Below are 11,444 nucleotides of genomic sequence, written 5' to 3'. Positions count from 1 at the left end.
AGTGGAGAGAAAGGCTGGGAGGTAAATGTTCTTGAAGTCATTCTAGTTCCTAGTTTCTGTCCATTCATGGAGGCAAGGGAACATTCCTTTTCTTGGATTCCATGAGAATATTAATTACCCTTAGATGGCAAAGTGGGTTTCTGTACTTGCAAACAACAGTTCTATGTACTGTAGCTCCCTTACTTTATACCGACTCTCCTCTACAGACAATACTTATGGGTCACCACTGTACAATCTGGTATACAGTCCCTTTGGGAATGAAATGGTTTAAATAAATATAAGGAGTAAATAAATACTTTAGAATTTCTAAGAAGAGTGTATATGTCATTTTACATTTGGAATTATGTTTCACTTACTGATAAAAACTAATTATAGAAATCATTTCCTGTTAAAGTTGAAAGGAATCTTCACTTCAGATTCTTTTGAAGCTTAGATTTTATGTATTAATTTTAATGCATAAAATTCTTTTCTTAGCTTAGAAAAGTAGGGCCCATGGAGGTCAACAGACCTATTCATATTTCATGGCTCATCGACCCCAGTAGGACTTTTCCATTGGAACAGTAAAAATATTATAGATGGGCCACTACAGAATCTGAACCTGAAAGCAGAGAGCTAAATTCCAGAAAGAATGGAAGCTGGGGCAATGGGGCATGGAGGAATATTTCTGTGGAATGCATGGAGAATGAAGTTGTGAACTCAATGTCAGGTCCCCACACACCAAATTCCATTTCATGCCCTCTTATTGCCTGGCCCATCATGCATTTTGCAATTGCTACCTTCTCTCTGTCATCTAAACTCAAAACTCTTAACTTCTTCCCATAATTCCTCAGCTCTCAACCTCCTCTGAAGAACCCCTAGGTTAGGACTGAGTGAGAAGATATCTTCTTTATCAATCATCAGGGAGATCTGTGATTTGATGAGATTGAAGCAGGATGTGGACCAGAAGGCACTTTGGGAGAATATGTCCTCAAAAGGGAAATATTGAGCCCTGGCTGGTATTGCTCAGTGGATTGAGCGTGAGCCTGGGAACCAAAAAGGGAAATATTGATAAGTCAAAAATTATGCATAATGAACTCATCTAGTCAGAAGTCATGGAGAACTAACTAGAAATTTGTACATTTTCTGGGTAGCAGAGGACACATTTCTGATTTTCAGTCTCATTTCTTGGATGGCAAAGTTGCTTGACCTATAGTACCTCATTGAGTTCATCATTTTATTGGGAGAATGAGCTGAAATTTGCAGTTGTACAATTTAAATGAGAAAATAGCAGAATTTAGCACAGTAACAACTCACTGTATAATAGCTATTAAAACTGGAAAAGATCGCTTTTGGCCTTTTGGCTAAGACCAAGTATAGTATCTGTTCTTATTAGTTTAAAACTGGGAAAAATAATTTTTAAAAAGGTAAAATTATGACTCACAGAAATATAAAACAAACATGTTAAAGATTTTGTTGAACTCATTATTAAATGACTAAAACCACTTCAAAGGAGAAATTATAAAGTAGGAATATTGAAATTAATTTATCTAAATAGTGCATGATTTTCTATTGGAGGCACCCAGTAGTCTTTTTTGCTTGTTCCAAATTCCCTGACATTGCTGTAATTATTATTAATTCATCTTAGCTGAGTTCCTGTTGGGAACTGCTCTGCCTGGTTTCAGGAGTTGTAACTGCCCCCCATAGCTAAGACTGAGTGAGCAACCTCCAGAATGCAAGCCACTAAGGAGACACAGCTTGTCCCCTGCCTCTGATGGTTGGTTGGTTAGTTTATGATGGGTAAGACCCCTCGGAGGGGGGGCAACCTAAGCCAGACATGATCACTTGGGAGGCCATCATGGAAGGACTCAGGGGGCTGCAACAAAGAGGGAGTAATGGACCCTCACCGTCAGCTTTCCTGACATAGCTCAGTCCCCATGTCCTCTGGGAGAAGTGCTTCCTGGCTCTAATCCACTTAAGCCTGAAAACCTATGATGGGGAAGGTGGTGCAGCCCTTTGCCAGCTAGAGTGGGATCTGGGGTGATCAGGCCTAAGAAAGAATATATAAAATCCTGTGAAACCTGCTTTGTTTAAAATGCTCTCATTTAAATGATAAGGGTCCAAGCAAGAAGTTGGTTCCTCAAAGTTTTATGGCTCTTTAGCTATCTGACCCTGACTGAGAATAAGCCCTCATAGTTCTTTGAATGCTACCTATTGTTTGATCCTTACCTGTATTCTTGTGCAAACAAACCCAATAAAAGCCCCTTGAGGAAGGGGCTCTTGGCCTTTCTCCTCTGAGAGATTGGCCACCTTTCCTCCCCAAGCAGATCATGTCTTGGTAGTGTTACTTTCATCAGTGGTAGACGGGGGTACTTTACAGGCAAAGTTTCCCCCACAAGTTCTTTTATTCATGCCCACTTATCAGGAAGGTCTCTACCTTTGACATTTCATATATCTAATGTGCTTAAACCCACATTTACAATATAAGTATTCCTTCCCATTCCAGGTAGATTTTGCAATAGAGTTCTTCTGTTACAACCCTTTATTATCAAGCCTTCAATTCTTGGCCATAACTTACCAGCTTGGATTAAAGTCAACAGATAAAAAATGTGGTGAGGCTTAAACAGGGAAGAAAAATGGAAGTGGTCATTCTGGCAATTTACCCATTTAGAATGTCTGGGGCTATGAAAACTAAATCCACTGTTGGCAGTGCACACTCAAGCAAGAAAGTCTATTCAGTGTGGGAAATAGTACTCAACCTTTCATTTTCAGCAATTTAATCAAATCTCTCCTGCTCTCTCAAATATTTATTTAGTCTCTTATAATTTATGGTAACCATGGTGCTTAGTATTACCCAGGTGTTAAATCTAATACAAAAAAGGTAAAAGGAGTAGTAAAGAAGTATCAAGTGATGCCCAAGGGAACTTATTAAGTGTATTTCATTTAAATAATCCAATTCAATGAATTGAGGCAAAACTCTTGAAAAAGAGAGAAAGAACTTGGTTCAAACTGAAGTAGGCACCTCACCTGCAAGCTGCCCAAGTCATTAATTTTAATAATTTCTATTGTACACATCTAGGTAGACAGCTGTTTAGTTATTGTGCTGGCTGTTACTCTTATTAGGTTGATATTAGGATCACCATGTGAAAGGCACTCAAAGGGGCCAGTGACTTGCGCAAGGGTATAGGCAAGGCCACAGACACTGTTCCATTTCAGTTAATATTTATCTCTTTTCCAGGATACCTGAGCTGTTTCTTGGTTGGCATTTCCTGAGCAATCTCCATCTGAGAGAAGAGATTTCACTTGGAGAAGTGATAAAATATAAGAAACCCTAGCCTGCAACATTTCAGGAGGTTAGCCATGTCATCTTGAGGTACCTCTCTCAGGCAGTCTCTCATCCTTAGAAACCAGTGGGTTTCATACCTTCTTCTCCAACAGTCAGCATGAATTCCATGCATCTACATGGGCTCAACCTGTGAATGTATTTGATTGCTACTTCGCCACATGTAAGAACCATTTTAGAAGAGGATGGTTAAACCAGAAGCCCACACGATGTTGGTGGGCCTCCAGATTAGTTGTGAGCTCATGCTGAAGGCTAACTGAACAAGTTGAAGTCAGGAGGCTGAATTCTGGATCTGACTTTGCCAGTATTGAATGACGTGATCTTGGGCTAAAAATTTAGAGCTTTTGTCCACAGTACTTTTACCACTATGTGAACTAATGTAGTAGGAGAAAAATGAGTATAGTGGATTCTCCAATACTAATATGCTAACATTACAGTGTGAAGAGAGCATGGGCTTTGGAGCCTCAGATTTTGGCTCTATCTTTAAGCAGCTGCTATTTAGTAAATTCTAAAAAATTACTTAATATGTCTGAGGCTCAGTTTCCACACCTGTAAAATGATAAACATGACAGGGGGTGTTATGAAGATAATCTACAACATATTTAACATGCCTGGAACAAAACATATATACATTAAATGTTAGCTATTATTTTATATATTTCTTTAGACCTGGTCCCCTGCAAATTAAGTATTCTTATTTATCTTTATAATTATATATCCAAATATTGGAGGAAGGAGAATATGAAAGTTCAAATATGGCATGCTTCTTTTTTATTTAAACTATATAACCTAACTTATTTATTCATTGGGGCAATGTTCACCAGAAATTGAGTAGATCTTCATGTTGGTGACCCATGGCAGTTTTCTGTAGGTTTTTTATATTATATCACCTGCCCAAGAGAGGTGTCTTCTCTCAGATGGAGACTGGTCATGAAATGCAAAGTTATTTTGTTAAAATCCTCAGCCAAATAGGGACCATTTATTCAAATCCAGTAGTGCAGAGAAAAATTATTATAAAGATAAATAAGAAGCAGGAGTGTGTACTGGAAAGAAACTAGATGGAGAATAAAAAAAAAATCCCCATTTGCCAGTTCAGCTAACACTGATTGTAAATGTGACCCAGAATCATGACTGAAGTTCTTTGGGGCTCTGTTCCTTCTATGACTTATTGAACTACATATATTCTAGATGCATAGAAGCATTCATAATCTATACTGTGTAATTACAAATTAGTTACACATGAGGAAATAAATTTAGATTATCTGTGTTTTGGATATTACTCTTTCTTTTCATTAACATAGAAATCAAGGATATTTACAATCACTACTAATAATGCTAGCATTATCATAGTGCTAGTATAGTACAATAGCCCGACTATGCTGGCTTTAGTATATTACAAAGCACTTTCCAAATGTACTGGTTTGTTTAGAGCTCACAGTGACATGCGAGATAGATGTTATTATTCTCTCCCTTTGACAGGCTAGGAGTGTGTGTGTGTGTGCATCTGAGAGAGAGAGAGAGAGAGAGAGAAAGAGAGAGATGGAGGGAAAGGGAGAGAGAAAGAAAGAGAGAGTGCATGGCCCCATAACCATTGTAGGAAAACTGTAGGATCAGCAGCGGTCTCGGTCTTGTTCTCGTGTGTTCATGCTCCTGAAGCCTCACTGCTCCAGTCATCCTACATATGCTCCTGTTCAGCCCGAGCCCATTAGCACGACAGTAACACTGGGAACTCTGCCTGAATAAAGCCTATAAATATGCCTCAGGATCACTCAAATAATTAATAGTCAATAATCCAAAGAATCACTGGCTTGTAACACAGAAAAACAGACCTTACACCTTTGAAGCCTTTCTGCTGATCCCCCAAATGGCTTTTTCTGAATGGGGTTCAAAGATGATAATTTAATTATTTTCCCAAGCTTTGAGACCACTTAAGGAAATAGTCAAATGTTTTCGGTTTAAAAAATACTAAAAATAGTTTAAATTTTATTACAAAGCAGTATATTTACTGTAGAAAATTAGAAAAAAACAAGTCAAATTTTACCAATTCCAATGAAAATTATGTTTGGCCACCTGGGATCAAAGATTATTCACTTTCAGGGCAGTTTTATTCAACCAGATTTGGCCTCAGAAGCTTTCTCAACACAGTGGCATCCATAATACTTGGTCCGAGTGGGCCATGGGTTGACACTCATTTTTCATCTCTTGTGTTTTTCCAATACCTTTTCTCTGGGCTCACCTGTCAGCATATACTCAAGTGAACACAGTATCTTTAAAACATTTACTGATTTGTCTGGCTTCAAAGCGTTCACTTCTCTATTAGTGTGATAACTTCTATTTTGTTTTCTGTAAAAGGTGCAGCTCTTGCACTCCAATCAAATAATTCTCTCTGCAGCTTCAGGGAATGGTGGGATAAGGATAGAAAGTTAAAAGGCCTTATGCAGACAATCATAGAAATCACTTTGGAAAAGGAGCTTGAATTTGAATAGTTTAGGTCCAAAATTTTCAAAAGGAGACTTTTGTAGTGAACATACTTAATACCCAACATTCTGTGTTAAGCCTGCATGCTTTCCAAATAAGGTGTCCCTGTCCTTCTAAATTACTTAGTGTAAAAGCTGTAATGTTATATGTTCCCGAGGGGCAGAGAGTAATTCAGACATGAAGTAATTTTAATAGAAATCATTCCTCTTTTCTTGGCAAGAAAAGAATTTCAGTAGGAATTTTTCAAAATTACAAAATATCCCTCCCTGGGGAATCCATGCTGCCACTTAGCAGATTTCTCATTTCATTTAACACAAATATTTTGATCCTCAAGGGGAAATATGCTCAGTTACAGTTTCTGCATTACTGTCTCCCAAAGATAAACGAGGTGCCTTTCTCTAAAATGGACACAGGAGAGGTAAGGTGGGAGTAAAGTGATGTAAATCCCAGGAAGAAATTTCTAAAAACAAATCATTTACCAAACTCCTTAAAAATGGAAACAACTTCCAATTGCTATTTCATTTTCTTCTCAGAATGTTTCTCAAACAGGAGAGATAGAAGAGAGACCTTCCCCCCTCCCACCCTCCCACTCCCCCACCCCCCCACCCCCCAGGAGAAATCTAACCTGAAGATCTTCTTGAAGGAAAAAGAGATGTCGATCTTAGAAGGCACCTGGGTTAATCCTTTTGCCAGTTCAGATGGATGCAGTGGCCTACTGCTAGATGGGTGGGTGGGGAGAGATTAGGAGTTGCATGTGGATTTAGCTGAAAGGGTCTCTCTGTCTGATGGAGAGCTGTGAGCAAGGACGCTTTCCATTTGCTGATCTTGGATAGGTAATGCCTCTAGAAGTGCCAGCACACCTGTGAGGAAGATGCAACTTGCCATTAGTACTTGTTCCCAAGGGCCCTCTGCCCTCCAGATCTTCTGAAACTGAGTATTGAAACCTGCCCTTTCCAACCAACATTAAAAATTCCATCTTGCCCCACTAGTAATTTCATGGAGCTTCCACTGTTTGCTGAATAACAAGCAAAATAATCTCCCATGTTGGGTAAATAGGATGCACTATGTTTTCCAGAGGAAAAGTTGAGCTTAAAGGGAGTGACTCAGTGGTGATAACATCAGGCAGCATGAGTCATTAGGGAAAATGTTTAGAAGTATGTATTATTGCCACCTTGATCACAGTGGGCATCTACCTATTCTGTTTCTGAAAGAGTGACATTGCTCTTAAGGTCAACTTCAGCACCATGTTTTGGTGGTGAAACCATTCCTTTCTTGGAAGGTATATAGTTGTGAGGCTTTCAGTGAAGGAGGCACTAAAAGTACTTTAAATAAACCTTGATGCCCTCATGTAGATTCAGTCTTGCAAGCCCTTACATGATCCCTCAAGATTTCACCCTTAAATGTCGGATCTCAAAAAGTTTATTTAGGACATCTGGCCAAGATGGAGGCATAGGTGGAATCACTGTGCCTCCTCGCACAACCAAGTTTAAAGACAACAAAGTTTTAGTAAGAAAAACGCAACCAAAACACAAAAAATCGAACTGTTCCAAAGTCTGACAACAACGAACCATTCAGCCAGATGAGTAAAAGGGGTGGAGTCAGCAGCTGAAGGAGTGGGTCACGCAGGAAAGATCGGCCAGACCAATCCAGGGTGCACAGGAGGCTGTTGGCAGATCCCAGACTTGGGGTGGAAATGGGCGGACCCAGTGAGGGTGCAAGGCGGCTGGCTGACCGTGGTCACACATTCACGTGCAGATAAACCAGGCAAAGAAGCAAGCAGTGAGACAGACCACACAGGCTAGGGCCCCAGCAATGGGATTTAAAGCCTAAAAGCACAAACTGGAAAAACTTTCGGGGTCAAGGTGCTGGGAGAGGCTTCCAGGCTCACAGAGAGTTTGTTGGAGACCCATAGGGTCCTGGAGGGTGTGCAGGCCCACACACCCAGAGCTGCCACCAGAGGGGCCCAATATGCTTGCGGGAAGCAGCAGAGGGGACCAAAATCTGAGAGAGAGCAGAACAAATGCCATTGCCCCTCTCTGACCCCACCCCCACACACAGCTTCACAACCTGGCAAGGGGGGTTGCCCCACCCTGGTGAACACCTAAGCATCCACCCCTCATACTTAACAGGTGTGAACAGACCAAAACGTTATGGCTCAAGAAGAACAGCTCAAAGCTCCAGAGCCAATACTTCTAAGTGACCAAGAAATAGCCAACTTTTCAGATGCACAGTTCAAAATACTGGTGATCAGGATGCTCATAGAACTGGTTGATTTTAGTCCCAAATTAGAGGGACAAAAGAAGGCTAAACTAATTGAAATGAAGGGAAATGCACAGGAAACCAATACTGATGGAAAGGAAACTGGGACTCAAAATCAAGGGAGTGGACCAGAAGGAAGAAGGAAACATCCAACCAGAAAAGAATGAAGAAACAAGAATTCAAAAAAATGAGGAGAGGCTTAGGAACCTCCAGGACATCTTTAAATGTTCCAACATCCGGATTATAGGGGTACCATCAGAAGGGGAAAAGAAACAGCCACAAGTGGAAAACTTATTTGAACAAATAATAAAGGAGAACTTCCCCAGTCTGGCAAAGGAAATAGACTTCCAGGAAGTCCAGGAAGCTCAGAGAGTCCCAAAGAAGGTGGACCCAAGAAGGAACACACCAAGGCACATCATAATTACATTAGCCAAGATTAAAATGAAGGAGAGAATCCTAGAAGCAGCAAGAGATAAGGGGACAGTCACCTACAAAGGAGTGCCCATCACACTGTCAGTGGATTTCTCAAAAGAGACCTTATAGGCAAGAAGGGGCTGGAAAGAAGTATTCCAAGTCATGAAATCCAAAGACCTACATCCAAGTTGCTCTACCCAGCAAAGCTTTCATTTAGAATGGAAGGGCAGATAAAGTGCTTCTCAGATAAGGTCAAGTTCAAGGAGTTCATCATCACCAAGTCCTTATTATATGAAATGTTAAAGGGACTTATCTAAGAAAAAGAAGATAAAAAATGTGAACTGTGAAAGAACAGCAAACTCACAATTATTAACAACCACACCTAAAACAAAAGCAAACTAAGAGGACAGCTAGATCAGGAGTGGAACCATAGAAATGGAGATCACCTGGAGGGTTAGCAACAGGGGAGTGGGAAGAGGAGAAGGGGGGAGAAGGTACAGAGGATAAGTAGCATAGACGGTAGGTAGAAAATAGAGAGGGGGAGGGCAAGAATAGTATGGGAAATATAGAATCTAAAGAACTTGTGACACATGGACATAAACTAAAGGGAGGGGAATGGAAGAGGGGTGTGCAGGGTGGAGGGGAATGAAAGGGGGAAATGGGACAACTGTAATGGCATAATCAATAAAATATATTAACAAAAAAGCTTATTTAATTGCATTTGAATTAGAAACTTAGACCCTAAGAACTTGAAACCATGGCCTATGTAGATCTTTTGGCATTTCAGCCTAGGGTGCTCAGGGTCTGGGTACGTAGTTAGCAATTGGTAAATGTTTTTGCCCCCATGGTCTGAAAGTTTAACAGCACCAAGGGAAATTTCTTAACTGCTTTAGTCATACGACATGTCTATCATGGATTCATGGTCATCACAGAAACCCAGGGTCAGGAACAACCCTAAAAATGGAAGTGGTCAGGTGTCGCAGTGCTTTTGATTTTCTGATGGGATATTGGAAATTTTGTTGCCCGAGGGATTGACATCAGTGCCCCAGGTAATTGCCAGACGTTTTGACACTAGTTTGTAAGCCCTTTTGGAGGAAAGGATAAGCAACTCTCTAAAGCCACAGCAGCTGTTAAAAAAATACAATTATTTTTGAAATGGAGATTTTATAACCACTTAAGCTCAATAATTGTTTAAAGTGATATAAAAAACCTCTGTAGTATCACTTTTTAAAATATCTTGAAGTGGGCCTCTTTGTAAGGAAACAGGCTTTATTAGGCCAATCTCCTTTCCCTCCTCTTTATACTTTGTTTTTATGATGTTAGGTCTAGCAGAAGTCACTGCTGTGTCAAGTGACATCAATTCATGCATGTAGTAATGAAGCCAGGATGGATATTAAATTTCCTGTGGCCAATTTCAGGGTGATCAAGGGCTCACCTAAGTCCAGTCATGTTTTTGGTACATACGTGCCATGCAACCTATGTCTCCTGAGATGTGGGACGGGAAGACATAACTAGATGTGTGTAGACCCCTCGTTACTACTAAAGAACTAATGTTAGAAATATTAGCTGTTAATATAGTAAGATGTAATATATATATATATATTAAGATTTTATTTATTTATCTTAGAGGGGAAGGGAAGGAGAGAGAGAGAGAAATATCAATGTATGGTTGCCTCTCGTGCATCCCCCGCCAGGAACTGGGAACTGGCCTGCAACCCAGGCATGTGCCCTGACTGGGAATCGAACCGCGATCGTGTGGTTCGCAGCCCGAGCTCAATCCACTGAGCTACACCAGCCAGGGCAAGATGTAATATATTTTGAGTGCCTTCTGTGAAACAAACTCTGTACTAAGCATTTCACACATAATCTCCCCAACAATATTATAAGAGATATGAGCAATTCCTTTTGATAGAAAAGAAAATAAGGCTCCTGGAAGTTAGGTGATTTCCCCTGGATCATATTGCTATTAAATGACAGACATTGGGTTTGAATCCAGGTTTGTCTAACTTCAAGCCCACTTTCATTCCTTTATGCCAGGCTGCCTCCAATAATATTATTGGTATAGTAATTTATAATTACTATAAATTATGAAAGTTCACACAAATGCGATGCCTAATAAGCACACTTATAAAGCAAGCCCTTGGAAACTGTAGGCAACTCAAAATTGATGAGAAAAGATATGCCTAATTACATAAAAATTATTAAGCATACAAAGGACTCAAACTATAATTTGTGCCCAATGCCTTAGCTGAAAAGTTGGAACCAATTTACAGTCAATTCTAAGGTAAGAAAAATGTTATTTATATATAGCATGAGAGAAAGATCTGGAAGATTGTAGCATAATTAGAAGAAAGCTGAATGTCAGAGTTAGAGAAAGCTGAAAGAGTGGGTGAGGCTAGGAAAAGTTATTAGCTCATATGTTTATGACCTTTTGCTAAAGGGAGTTATTCTAGGGCAGGAGCCATGTTTTATTATTAATGTTTTTTTACCCCTTCACCTCCACTAACTAACATTTTGTAGAAACTGGCTTTCTAACCAAGCATTTATAGATGAACTTGAGGGCACTTATGTACCTCCTAATATTGAAAATAGAATAAAAGGTACATGCATGTTTTTTCTGAAGAGAGGTCCATAGATTTTTTTTGGTTTTTTGAATGCATGTTCCTGCAAAACAACTAGTCAAAAGTGACCCTCCATACTGGCGACATGTTAAACTCATTTGTGCAGTTCTTGGGAATTATGGATGGCTCCTCACTGGTACTACTGAATCAGAATACCCCAGAAAGGGGAGGGGGGAGAAGATGAGCAAAATACTCTAAAATTTCTTGCAGTACACTGACAGTGCTGGACACCAGTGACCTAGAGTGTAGAATTGTCACACTATTTGAATAAGGAGGGGAAAGAGAAGGGAGACCATGTATGTTTGGGGAGGTCGTGTATATGGATAAAGAGGAAACAAACTAAAGAAATAATT

General features: G+C 39.9%; 1 pseudogene; it reads left to right on the top strand.

Moving 5' to 3' along the window:
• Positions 1-1,321: 1,321 nt before the first annotated feature.
• Positions 1,322-1,421, top strand: LOC118998525 (uncharacterized; annotated as a pseudogene).
• The last annotated feature ends 10,023 nt before the right edge of the window (positions 1,422-11,444 follow it).

The sequence above is a fragment of the Sturnira hondurensis genome, unplaced genomic scaffold (genome assembly GCF_014824575.4).
Source record: "Sturnira hondurensis isolate 20B ecotype Veracruz unplaced genomic scaffold, ASM1482457v3 Scaffold0014302, whole genome shotgun sequence".
NCBI lineage: Eukaryota > Metazoa > Chordata > Mammalia > Chiroptera > Phyllostomidae > Sturnira > Sturnira hondurensis.
This window is presented reverse-complemented; position numbering and strand designations above follow the sequence as displayed.